Below are 14,086 nucleotides of genomic sequence, written 5' to 3'. Positions count from 1 at the left end.
AGGAGGTTTTGCCCTCCAGGCGAGATGAGGCCCATTCCCGCTGAGGCTTCTCGTGGCCAATCACATCTAACAACTGGAACTTCCAAAGGGTCCTTCACACCCTTGCTGCAACTCAAGAAGTTCCCCGACATACCCGTCTCCACTCGAGAGGAAACACGTGGGTCCCGCACACATCCAGGGGAGCCCCGTTTCCGCCTCCTAGCTCGAGATGAGGGATCCTTTCCCTGTTTCGTAGGGAAAGAATTCCCGGCGTTCCCGTCGCATCTCAAGAGGAGGCGAACTACACAGGAAAGGAGAGAGGAACTCCAGGGTCGTGCCACCATTCCAAGAGTCCCCCAGATGTGTCAGTCCATTCCAGAGGAACCTGTTTTCCCTGCACTGCCTTGACGTTCAAGCTGAGGATCGACTCCCACCACGTGTGCACGTGGGACAGCCCTGTGGGAAAGCCTCGTGGGAAAGCCTCGTGGGAAAGACTCGAGGGAAAACCATAGATCCTTTGATCCACGCGGCGGACTGCGTGACACTGCTGCTACCGCTCTGGAGGAAAGCGCAAGTGCATGCCCGCCTTCGAGACGAGGACTGACTCCCCTGGGGAGACTCCAGAAGTACCCCAAGATCCATGTCAGCACTGGAGAGGAATCCTCAGGTTCCGGCCCCGACTCCACACAAGGTCTTAGGCCCCGGCATCGACGGGAGAGGAATCCCGAGACGCCCCCGAGGTACTCGCATGGGGACTGGCCTTTCCTGAGGCCACCAGAGCGTTTCCCTGAGGTCCCCGTCGTAAGTCGAGAGCACTTGCCGCAACTCGAGAAAATCCAGGAGGTTTTGCCCTCCAGGCGAGATGAGGCCCATTTCCGCTGAGGCTTCTCGAGGCCAATCACATCTAACCACTGGAACTTCCAAAGGGTCCTTCACACCATTGCTGCAACTCAAGAAGTTCCCCGACATACCCGTCTCCACTCGAGAGGAAGCACGTGGGGTCCTGCACACATCCAGGGGAGCCCCGTTTCCGCCTCCTAGCTCGAGATGAGGGATCCTTTCCCTGTTTCGTAGGGAAAGAATTCCCGGCGTTCCCGTCGCATCTCAAGAGGAGGCGCTCTCCACAGGAAAGGCGAGAGGAACTCCAGGGTCATGCCACCATTCCAAGAGTCCCCCAAATGTGTCAGTCCATTCCACAGGAACCTGTTTCCCTGCACTGCCTTGACGATCAAGCCGAGGATCCACTCCCACCACGTGTGCACGTGGGACAGCCCTGTGGGAAAGCCTCGTGGGAAATCCTCGTGGGAAAGACTCGAGGGAAAACCATAGATCCTTTGATCCACGCGGCGGACTGCGTGACACTGCTGCTACCGCTCTGGAGGAAAGCGCAAGTGCATGCCCGCATTCGAGACGAGGACTGACTCCCCTGGGGAGACTCCAGAAGTACCCCAAGATCCATGTCAGCACTGGAGAGGAATCCTCAGGTTCCGGCCCCGACTCCACACAAGGTCTTAGGCCCCGGCATCGACGGGAGAGGAATCCCGAGAAGCCCCCGAGGAACTCGCATGGGGACTGGCCTTTCCTGAGGCCACCAGAGCGGGTCCCTGAGGTCCCCGTCGTAAGTCGAGAGCACCTGCCGCAACTCGAGAAAATCCAGGAGGTTTTGCCCTCCAGGCGAGATGAGGCCCATTTCCGCTGAGGCTTCTAGAGGCCAATCACATCTAACCACTGGAACTTCCAAAGGGTCCTTCACACCCTTGCTGCAACTCAAGAAGTTCCCCGACATACCCGTCTGCACTCGAGAGGAAGCACGTGGTGTCCCGCAAAAATCCAGGGGAGCCCCGTTTCCGCCTCCTAGCTCGAGATGAGGGATCCTTTCCCTGTTTCGTAGGGAAAGAATTCCCGGCGTTCCCGTCGCATCTCAAGAGGAGGCGCTCTCCACAGGAAAGGCGAGAGGAACTCCAGGGTCGTGCCACCATTCCAAGAGTCCCCCAGATGTGTCAGTCCATTCCAGAGGAACCTGTTTTCCCTGCACTGCCTTGACGTTCAAGCCGAGGATCGACTCCCACCACGTGTGCACGTGGGACAGCCCTGTGGGAAAGCCTCGTGGGAAAGCCTCGTGGGAAAGACTCGAGGGAAAACCATAGAACCTTTGATCCACGCGGCGGACTGCATGACACTGCTGCTACCGCTCTGGAGGAAAGCACAAGTGCATGCCCGCATTCGAGACGAGGACTGACTCCCCTGGGGAGACTCCTGAAGTACCTCAAGATCCATGTCTGCACTGGAGAGGAATCCTCAGGTTCCGGCCCCGACTCCACACAAGGTCTTAGGCCCCGGCATCGACGGGAGAGGAATCCCGAGAGGCCCCCGAGGAACTCGCATGGGGACTGGCCTTTCCTGAGGCCACCAGAGCGGTTCCCTGAGGTCCCCGTCGTAAGTCGAGAGCACCTGCTGCAACTCGAGAAAATCCAGGAGGTTTTGCCCTCCAGGCGAGATGAGGCCCATTTCCGCTGAGGCTTCTTGAGGCTAATCAGGTCTAACCACTGGAACTTCCAAAGGGTCCTTCACACCCTTGCTGCAACTCAAGAAGTTCCCCGACATACCCGTCTCCACTCGAGAGGAAGCACGTGGGTCCCGCACACATCCAGGGGAGCCCCGTTTCCGCCTCCTAGCTCGAGATGAGGGATCCTTTCCCTGTTTCGTAGGGAAAGAATTCCCGGCGTTCCCGTCGCATCTCAAGAGGTGGCGCTCTCCACAGGAAAGGCGAGAGGAACTCCAGGGTCGTGGCACCATTCCAAGAGACCCCCAGATGTGTCAGTCCATTCCAGAGGAACCGGATTTCCCTGCACTGCCTTGACGTTCAAGCCGAGGATCGACTCCCACCACGTGTGCACGTGGGACAGCCCTGTGGGAAAGCCTCGTGGGAAAGCCTCGTGGGAAAGACTCGAGGGAAAACCATAGATCCTTTGATCCACGCGGCGGACTGCGTGACACTGCTGCTACCGCTCTGGAGGAAAGCGCAAGTGCATGCCCGCATTCGAGACGAGGACTGACTCCCCTGGGGAGACTCCAGAAGTACCCCAAGATCCATGTCAGCACTGGAGAGGAATCCTCAGGTTCCGGCCCCGACTCCACACAAGGTCTTAGGCCCCGGCATCGACGGGAGAGGAATGCCGAGAGGCCCCCGAGGAACTCGCATGGGGACTGGCCTTTCCTGAGGCCACCAGAGCGGGTCCCTGAGGTCCCCGTCGTAAGTCGAGAGCACCTGCTGCAACTCGAGAAAATCCAGGAGGTTTTGCCCTCCAGGCGAGATGAGGCCCATTTCCGCTGAGTCTTCTCGAGGCTAATCACGTCTAACCACTGGAACTTCCAAAGGGTCCTTCACACCCTTGCTGCAACTCAAGAAGTTCCCCGACATACCCGTCTGCACTCGAGAGGAAGCACGTGGTGTCCCGCACACATCCAGGGGAGCCCCGTTTCCGCCTCCTACCTCGAGATGAGGGATCCTTTCCCTGTTTCGTAGGGAAAGAATTCCCGGCGTTCCCGTCGCATCTCAAGAGGAGGCGCTCTCCACAGGAAAGGCGAGAGGAACTCCAGGGTCGTGCCACCATTCCAAGAGTCCCCCAGATGTGTCAGTCCATTCCAGAGGAAACTGTTTTCCCTGCACTGCCTTGACGTTCAAGCCGAGGATTGACTCCCACCACGTGTGCACGTGGGACAGCCCTGTGAGAAAGCCTCGTGGTAAAGCCTCGTGGGAAAGACTCGAGGGAAAACCATAGATCCTTTGATCCACGCGGCGGACTGCGTGACACTGCTGCTACCGCTCTGGAGGAAAGCGCAAGTGCATGCCCGCATTCGAGACGAGGACTGACTCCCCTGGGGAGACTCCAGAAGTACCCCAAGATCCATGTCAGCACTGGAGAGGAATCCTCAGGTTCCGGCCCCGACTCCACACAAGGTCTTAGGCCCCGGCATCGACGGGAGAGGAATCCCGAGAGGCCCCCGAGGAACTCGCATGGGGACTGGCCTTTCCTGAGGCCACCAGAGCGGGTCCCTGAGGTCCCCGTCGTAAGTAGAGAGCACCTGCCGCAACTCGAGAAAATCCAGGAGGTTTTGCCCTCCAGGCGAGATGAGGCCCATTTCCGCTGAGGCTTCTCGAGGCCAATCACATCTAACCACTGGAACTTCCAAAGGGTCCTTCACACCCTTACTGCAACTCAAGAAGTTCCCCGACACACCCGTCTGCACTCGAGAGGAAGCACGTGGTGTCCCGCACACATCCAGGGGAGCCCCGTTTCCGCCTCCTAGCTCGAGATGAGGGATCCTTTCCCTGTTTCGTAGGGAAAGAATTCCCGGCGTTCCCGTCGCATATCAAGAGGAGGCACTCTCCACAGGAAAGGCGAGAGGAACTCCAGGGTCATGCCACCATTCCAAGAGTCCCCCAGATGTGTCAGTCCATTCAAGAGGAACCTTTTTTGCCTGCACTGCCTTGACGTTCAAGCCGAGGATCGACTCCCACCACGTGTGCACGTGGGACAGCCCTGTGGGAAAGCCTCGTGGGAAAGCCTCGTGGGAAAGACTCGAGGGAAAACTATAGATCCTTTGAACCACGCGGCGGACTGCGTGACACTGCTGCTACCTCTCTGGAGGAAAGCGCAAGTGCATGCCCGCATTCGAGACGAGGACTGACTCCCCTGGGGAGACTCCAGAAGTTCCCCAAGATCCATGTCAGCACTGGAGAGGAATCCTCAGGTTCCGGCCCCGACTCCACACAAGGTCTTAGGCCCCGGCATCGACGGGAGAGGAATCCCGAGAAGCCCCCGAGGAACTCGCATGGGGACTGGCCTTTCCTGAGGCCACCAGAGCGGTTCCCTGAGGTCCCCGTCGTAAGTCGAGAGCACCTGCCGCAACTCGAGAAAATCCAGGAGGTTTTGCCCTCCAGGCGAGATGAGGCCCATTCCCGCTGAGGCTTCTCGTGGCCAATCACATCTAACAACTGGAACTTCCAAAGGGTCCTTCACACCCTTGCTGCAACTCAAGAAGTTCCCCGACATACCCGTCTCCACTCGAGAGGAAGCACGTGGTGTCCCGCACATATCCAGGGAAGCCCCGTTTCCACCTCGTAGCTCGAGATGAGGGATCCTTTCCCTGTTTCGTAGGGAAAGAATTCCCGGCGTTCCCGTCGCATCTCAAGAGGAGGCGCTCTCCACAGGAAAGGCGAGAGGAACTCCAGGGTCGTGCCACCATTCCAAGAGTCCCCCAGATGTGTCAGTCCATTCCAGAGGAACCTGTTTTCCCTGCACTGCCTTGACGTTCAAGCCGAGGATCGACTCCCACCACGTGTGCACGTGGGACAGCCCTGTGGGAAAGCCTCGTGGGAAAGCCTCGTGGGAAAGACTCGAGGGAAAACCATAGATCCTTTGATCCACGCGGCGGACTGCGTGACACTGCTGCTACCTCTCTGGAGGAAAGCGCAAGTGCATGCCCGCATTCGAGATGAGGACTGACTCCCCTGGGGAGACTCCAGAAGTACCCCAAGATCCATGTCAGCACTGGAGAGGAATCCTCAGGTTCCGGCCCCGACTCCACACAAGGTCTTAGGCCCCGGCATCGACGGGAGAGGAATCCCGAGAGGCCCCCGAGGAACTCGCATGGGGACTGGCCTTTCCTGAGAAAACCAGAGCGGGTCCCTGAGGTCCCCGTCGTAAGTCGAGAGCACCTGCCGCAACTCGAGAAAATCCAGGAGGTTTTGCCCTCCAGGCAAGATGAGGCCCATTTCCGCTGTGGCTTCTCGAGGCTAATCACGTCTAACCACTGGAACTTCCAAAGGGTCCTTCACACCCTTGCTGCAACTCAAGAAGTTCCCCGACATACCCGTCTCCACTCGAGAGGAAGCACGTGGGTCCCGCACACATCCAGGGGAGCCCCGTTTCCGCCTCCTAGCTCGAGATGAGGGATCCTTTCCCTGTTTCGTAGGGAAAGAATTCCCGGCGTTCCCGTCGCATCTCAAGAGGAGGCGAACTACACAGGAAAGGCGAGAGGAACTCCAGGGTCGTGCCACCATTCCAAGAGTCCCCCAGATGTGTCAGTCCATTCCAGAGGAACCTGTTTTCCCTGCACTGCCTTGACGTTCAAGCTGAGGATCGACTCCCACCACGTGTGCACGTGGGACAGCCCTGTGGGAAAGCCTCGTGGGAAAGCCTCGTGGGAAAGACTCGAGGGAAAACCATAGATCCTTTGATCCACGCGGCGGACTGCGTGACACTGCTGCTACCGCTCTGGAGGAAAGCGCAAGTGCATGCCCGCCTTCGAGACGAGGACTGACTCCCCTGGGGAGACTCCAGAAGTACCCCAAGATCCATGTCAGCACTGGAGAGGAATCCTCAGGTTCCGGCCCCGACTCCACACAAGGTCTTAGGCCCCGGCATCGACGGGAGAGGAATCCCGAGACGCCCCCGAGGTACTCGCATGGGGACTGGCCTTTCCTGAGGCCACCAGAGCGTTTCCCTGAGGTCCCCGTCGTAAGTCGAGAGCACTTGCCGCAACTCGAGAAAATCCAGGAGGTTTTGCCCTCCAGGCGAGATGAGGCCCATTTCCGCTGAGTCTTCTCGAGGCCAATCACATCTAACCACTGGAACTTCCAAAGGGTCCTTCACACCATTGCTGCAACTCAAGAAGTTCCCCGACATACCCGTCTCCACTCGAGAGGAAGCACGTGGGGTCCTGCACACATCCAGGGGAGCCCCGTTTCCGCCTCCTAGCTCGAGATGAGGGATCCTTTCCCTGTTTCGTAGGGAAAGAATTCCCGGCGTTCCCGTCGCATCTCAAGAGGAGGCGCTCTCCACAGGAAAGGCGAGAGGAACTCCAGGGTCATGCCACCATTCCAAGAGTCCCCCAGATGTGTCAGTCCATTCCAGAGGAACCTGTTTTCCCTGCACTGCCTTGACGTTCAAGCCGAGGATCGACTCCCACCACGTGTGCACGTGGGACAGCCCTGTGGGAAAGCCTCGTGGGAAAGCCTCATGGGAAAGACTCGAGGGAAAACCATAGATCCTTTTTTCCACGCGGCGGACTGCGTGACACTGCTGCTACCGCTCTGGAGGAAAGCGCAAGTGCATGCCCGCATTCGAGACGAGGACTGACTCCCCTGGGGAGACTCCAGAAGTACCCCAAGATCCATGTCAGCACTGGAGAGGAATCCTCAGGTTCCGGCCCCGACTCCACACAAGGTCTTAGGCCCCGGCATCGACGGGAGAGGAATCCCGAGAGGCTCCCGAGGAACTCGCATGGGGACTGGCCTTTCCTGAGGCCACCAGAGCGGGTCCCTGAGGTCCCCGTCGTAAGTCGAGAGCACCTGCCGCAACTCGAGAATATCCAGGAGGTTTTGCCCTCCAGGCGAGATGAGGCCCATTTCCGCTGAGGCTTCACGAGGCCAATCACATCTAACCACTGGAACTTCCAAAGGGTCCTTCACACCCTTGCTGCAACTCAAGAAGTTCCCCGACATACCCGTCTGCACTCGAGAGGAAGCACGTGGTGTCCCGCACACATCCAGGCGAGCCCCGTTTCCGCCTCCTAGCTCGAGATGAGGGATCCTTTCCATGTTTCGTAAGGAAAGAATTCCCGGCGTTCCCGTCGCATGTCAAGAGGAGGCGCTCTCCACAGGGAAGGCGAGAGGAACTCCAGGGTCGTGCCACCATTCCAAGAGTCCCCCAAATGTGTCAGTCCATTCCACAGGAACCTGTTTCCCTGCACTGCCTTGACGATCAAGCCGAGGATCCACTCCCACCACGTGTGCACGTGGGACAGCCCTGTGGGAAAGCCTCGTGGGAAATCCTCGTGGGAAAGACTCGAGGGAAAACCATAGATCCTTTGATCCACGCGGCGGACTGCGTGACACTGCTGCTACCGCTCTGGAGGAAAGCGCAAGTGCATGCCCGCATTCGAGACGAGGACTGACTCCCCTGGGGAGACTCCAGAAGTACCCCAAGATCCATGTCAGCACTGGAGAGGAATCCTCAGGTTCCGGCCCCGACTCCACACAAGGTCTTAGGCCCCGGCATCGACGGGAGAGGAATCCCGAGAGGCCCACGAGGAACTCGCATGGGGACTGGCCTTTCCTGAGGCCACCAGAGCGGGTCCCTGAGGTCCCCGTCATAAGTCGAGAGAACCTGCCGCAACTCGAGAAAATCCAGGAGGTTTTGCCCTCCAGGCGAGATGAGGCCCATTTCCGCTGAGGCTTCTCTAGGCCAATCACATCTAACCACTGGAACTTCCAAAGGGTCCTTCATACCATTGCTGCAACTCAAGAAGTTCCCCGACATACCCGTCTCCACTCGAGAGGAAGCACGTGGGGTCCCGCACACATCCAGGGGAGCCCCATTTCCGCCTCCTACCTCGAGATGAGGGATCCTTTCCCTGTTTCGTAGGGAAAGAATTCCCGGCGTTCCCGTCGCATCTCAAGAGGAGGCGCTCTCCACAGGCAAGGCGAGAGGAACTCCAGGGTCGTGCCACCATTCCAAGAGTCCCCCAGATGTGTCAGTCCATTCCAGAGGAACCTGTTTTCCCTGCACTGCCTTGACGTTCAAGCCGAGGATCGACTCCCACCACGTGTGCACGTGGGACAGCCCTGTGGGAAAGCCTCGTGGGAAAGCCTCGTGGGAAAGACTCGAGGGAAAACCATAGATCCTTTGATCCACGCGGCGGACTGCGTGACACTGCTGCTACCGCTCTGGAGGAAAGCGCAAGTGCATGCCCGCATTCGAGACGAGGACTGACTCCCCTGGGGAGACTCCAGAAGTACCCCAAGATCCATGTCAGCACTGGAGAGGAATCCTCAGGTTCCGGCCCCGACTCCACACAAGGTCTTAGGCCCCGGCATCGACGGGAGAGGAATCCCGAGAGGCCCACGAGGAACTCGCATGGGGACTGGCCTTTCCTGAGGCCACCAGAGCGGGTCCCTGAGGTCCCCGTCGTAAGTCGAGAGCACCTGTCGCAACTCGAGAAAATCCAGGAGGTTTTGCCCTCCAGGCGAGATGAGGCCCATTTCCGCTGAGGCTTCTCGAGGCCAATCGCGTCTAACCACTGGAACTTCCAAAGGGTCCTTCACACCCTTGCTGCAACTCAAGAAGTTCCCCGACATACCCGTCTCCACTCGAGAGGAAGCACGTGGTGTCCCGCACACATCCAGGGGAGCCCCGTTTCCGCCTCCTAGCTCGAGATGAGGGATCCTTTCCCTGTTTCGTAGGGAAAGAATTCCCGGCGTTCCCGTCGCATCTCAAGAGGAGGCGCTCTCCACAGGAAAGGCGTGAGGAACTCCAGGGTCGTGCCACCATTCCAAGAGTCCCCCAGATGTGTCAGTCCATTCCAGAGGAACCTGTTTTCCCTGCACTGCCTTGACGTTCAAGCCGAGGATCGACTCCCACCACGTGTGCACGTGGGACAGCCCTGTGGGAAAGCCTCGTGGGAAAGCCTCGTGGGAAAGACTCGAGGGAAAACCAAGGAACCTTTGATCCACGCGGCGGACTGCGTGACACTGCTGCTACCGCTCTGGAGGAAAGCGCAAGTGCATGCCCGCATTCGAGACGAGGAGTGACTCCCCTGGGGAGACTCCAGAAATACCCCAAGATCCATGTCAGCACGGGAGAGGAATCCTCAGGTTCCGGCCCCGACTCCACACAAGGTCTTAGGCCCCGGCATCGACGGGAGAGGAATCCCGAGACGCCCTCGAGGAACTCGCATGGGGACTGGCCTTTCCTGAGGCCACCAGAGCGGGTCCCTGAGGTCCCCGTCGTAAGTCGAGAGCACCTGTCGCAACTCGAGAAAATCCAGGAGGTTTTGCCCTCCAAGCGAGATGAGGCCCATTTCCGCTGAGGCTTCTCGAGGCTAATCACGTCTAACCACTGGAACTTCCAAAGGGTCCTTCACACTATTGCTGCAACTCAAGAAGTTCCCCGACATACCGGTCTCCACTCGAGAGGAAGCACGTGGGTCCCGCACACATCCGGGGGAGCCCCGTTTCCGCCTCCTAGCTCGAGATGAGGGATCCTTTCACTGTTTCGTAGGGAAAGAATTCCCGGCGTTCCTGTCGCATCTCAAGAGGAGGCGCTCTCCACAGGAAAGGCGAGAGGAACTCCAGGGTCGTGCCACCATTCCAAGAGTCCCCCAGATGTGTCAGTCCATTCCAGAGGAACCTGTTTTCCCTGCACTGCCTTGACGTTCAAGCCGAGGATCGACTCCCACCACGTGTGCACGTGGGACAGCCCTGTGGGAAAGCCTCGTGGGAAAGCCTCGTGGGAAAGACTCGAGGGAAAACCATAGATCCTTTGATCCACGCGGCGGACTGCGTGACACTGCTGCTACCGCTCTGGAGGAAAGCGCAAGTGCATGCCCGCATTCGAGACGAGGACTGACTCCCCTGGGGAGACTCCAGAAGTACCCCAAGATCCATGTCAGCACTGGAGAGGAATCCTCAGCTTCCGGCCCCGACTCCACACAAGGTCTTAGGCCCCGGCATCGACGGGAGAGGAATCCCGAGAGGCCCCCGAGGAACTCGCATGGGGACTGGCCTTTCCTGAGGCCACCAGAGCGGTTCCCTGAGGTCCCCGTCGTAAGTCGAGAGCACCTGCCGCAACTCGAGAAAATCCAGGAGGTTTTGCCCTCCAGGCGATATGAGGCCCATTTCCGCTGAGGCTTCTCGAGGCCAATCACATCTAACCACTGGAACTTCCAAAGGGTCCTTCACATCATTGCTGCAACTCAAGAAGTTCCCCGACATACCCGTCTACACTCGAGAGGAAGCACGTGGGTTCCCGCACACATCCAGGGGAGCCCCGTTTCCGCCTCCTAGCTCGAGATGAGGGATCCTTTCCCTGTTTCGTAGGGAAAGAATTCCCGGCGTTCCCGTCGCATCTCAAGAGGAGGCGCTCTCCACAGGAAAGGCGAGAGGAACTCCAGGGTCGTGCCACCATTCCAAGAGTCCCCCAGATGTGTCAGTCCATTCCAGAGGAACCTGTTTTCCCTGCACTGCCTTGACGTTCAAGCCGAGGATCGACTCCCACCATGTGTGCACGTGGGACAGCCCTGTGGGAAAGCCTCGTGGGAAAGCCTCGTGGGAAAGACTCGAGGGAAAACCATAGATCCTTTGATCCACGCGGCGGACTGCGTGACACTGCTGCTACCGCTCTGGAGGAAAGCGCAAGTGCATGCCCGCATTCGAGACGAGGACTGACTCCCCTGGCGAGACTCCAGAAGTACCCCAAGATCCATGTCAGCACTGGAGAGGAATCCTCAGGTTCCGGCCCCGACTCCACACAAGGTCTTAGGCCCCGGCATCGACGGGAGAGGAATCCCGAGAGGCCCCCGAGGAACTCGCATGGGGACTGGCCTTTCCTGAGGCCACCAGAGCGGGTCCCTGAGGTCCCCGTCGTAAGTCGAGAGCACCTGCCGCAACTCGAGAAAATCCAGGAGGTTTTGCCCTCCAGGCGAGATGAGGCCCATTTCCGCTGAGGCTTCTCGAGGCCAATCACATCTAACCACTGGAACTTCCAAAGGGTCCTTCACACCCTTGCTGCAACTCAAGAAGTTCCCCGACATACCCGTCTGCACTCGAGAGGAAGCATGTGGTGTCCCGCATACATCCAGGGGAGCCCCGTTTCCGCCTCCTAGCTCGAGATGAGGGATCCTTTCCCTGTTTCGTAGGGAAAGAATTCTCGGTGTTCCCGTCGCATCTCAAGAGGAGGCGCTCTCCACAGGAAAGGCGAGAGGAACTCCAGGGTCATGCCACCATTCCAAGAGTCCCCCAGATGTGTCAGTCCATTCCAGAGGAACCTGTTTTCCCTTCACTGCCTTGACGTTCAAGCCGAGGATCGACTCCCACCACGTGTGCACGTGGGACAGCCCTGTGGGAAAGCCTCGTGGGAAAGCCTCGTGGGAAAGACTCGAGGGAAAACCATAGATCCTTTGATCCACGCGGCGGACTGCGTGACACTGCTGCTACCGCTCTGGAGGAAAGCGCAAGTGCATGCCCGCATTCGACACGAGGACTGACTCCCCTGGGGAGACTCCAGAAGTACCCCAAGATCCATGTCAGCACTGGAGAGGAATCCTCAGGTTCCGGCCCCGGCTCCACACAATGTCTTAGGCCCCGGCATCGACGGGAGAGGAATCCCGAGAGGCCCCCGAGGAACTCGCATCGGGACTGGCCTCTCCTGAGGCCACCAGAGCGGGTCCCTGAGGTCCCCGTCGTAAGTCGAGAGCACCTGCCGCAACTCGAGAAAATCCAGGAGGTTTTGCCCTCCAGGCGAGATGAGGCCCATTTCCGCTGCGGCTTCTCGAGGCCAATCGCATCTAACCACTGGAACTTCCAAAGGGTCCTTCACACCCTTGCTGCAACTCAAGAAGTTCCCCGACATACCCGTCTCCACTCGAGAGGAAGCACGTGGTGTCCCGCACACATCCAGGGGAGCCCCGTTTCCACCTCCTAGCTCGAGATGAGGGATCCTTTCCCTGTTTCGTAGGGAAAGAATTCCCGGCGTTCCCGTCGCATCTCAAGAGGAGGCGCTCTCCACAGGAAAGGCGAGAGGAACTCCAGGGTCGTGCCACCATTCCAAGAGTCCCCCAGATGTGTCAGTCCATTCCAGAGGAACCTGTTTTCCCTGCACTGCCTTGACGTTCAAGCCGAGGATCGACTCCCACCACGTGTGCACGTGGGACAGCCCTGTGGGAAAGCCTCGTGGGAAAGCCTCGTGGGAAAGACTCGAGGGAAAACCATAGATCCTTTGATCCACGCGGCGGACTGCGTGACACTGCTGCTACCGCTCTGGAGGAAAGCGCAAGTGCATGCCCGCATTCGACACGAGGACTGACTCCCCTGGGGAGACTCCAGAAGTACCCCAAGATCCATGTCAGCACTGGAGAGGAATCCTCAGGTTCCGGCCCCGACTCCACACAAGGTCTTAGGCCCCGGCATCGACGGGAGAGGAATCCCGAGAGGCCCCCGAGGAACTCGCATGGGGACTGGCCTTTCCTGAGGCCACGAGAGCGAGTCCCTGAGGTCCCCGTCGTAAGTCGAGAGCACCTGCCGCAACTCGAGAAAATCCAGGAGGTTTTGCCCTCCAGGCGAGATGAGGCCCATTTCCGCTGAGGCTTCTCGAGGCTAATCACATCTAACCACTGGAACTTCCAAAGGGTCCTTCACACCCTTGCTGCAACTCAAGCAGTTCCGCGACATACCCGTCTCCACTCGAGAGGAAGCAAGTGGGGTCCCGCACACACCCAGGGGAGCCCCGTTTCCGCCTCCTAGCTCGAGATGAGGGATCCTTTCCCTGTTTCGTAGGGAAAGAATTCCCGGCGTTCCCGAAGAGGTGGCGCTCTCCACAGGAAAGGCGAGAGGAACTCCAGGGTCATGCCACCATTCCAAGAGACCCCCAGATTTGTCAGTACATTCCAGAGGAAACTGTTTTCCCTGCACTGCCTTGACGTTCAAGCCGAGGATCGACTCCCAGCACGTGTGCACGTGGAACAGCCCTGTGGGAAAGCCTCTTGGGAAAGCCTCGTGGGAAAGACTCGAGGGAAAACCATAGATCCTTTGATCCACGCGGCGGACTGCGTGACACTGCTGCTACCGCTCTGGAGGAAAGCGCAAGTGCATGCCCGCATTCGAGACGAGGACTGACTCCCCTGGGGAGACTCCAGAAGTACCCCAAGATCCATGTCAGTACTGGAAAGGAATCCTCAGGTTCCGGCCCCGACTCCACCCAAGGTCTTAGGCCCTGGCATTGACGGGAGAGGAATCCCGAGAGGTCCCCGAGGAACTCGCATGGGGACTGGCCATTCCTGAGGCCACCAGAGCGGGTCCCTGAGGTCCCCGTCGTAAGTCGAGAGCACCTGCCGCAACTCGAGAAAATCCAGGAGGTTTGGCCCTCCAGGCGAGATGAGGCCCATTTCCGCTGAGGCTTCTCGACGCTAATCACATCTAACCATTGGTACTTCCAAAGGGTCCTTCACACCCTTGCTGCAACTCAAGAAGTTCCCCGACATACCCGTCTCCACTCGAGAGGAAGCACGTGGGGTCCCGCACACATCCAGGGGAGCCCCGTTTCCG

Source organism: Ovis canadensis, chromosome 7 (assembly GCF_042477335.2).
Source record: "Ovis canadensis isolate MfBH-ARS-UI-01 breed Bighorn chromosome 7, ARS-UI_OviCan_v2, whole genome shotgun sequence".
Classification (NCBI taxonomy): Eukaryota; Metazoa; Chordata; class Mammalia; order Artiodactyla; family Bovidae; genus Ovis; species Ovis canadensis.
Note: the sequence above shows the minus strand (reverse complement) of the source record.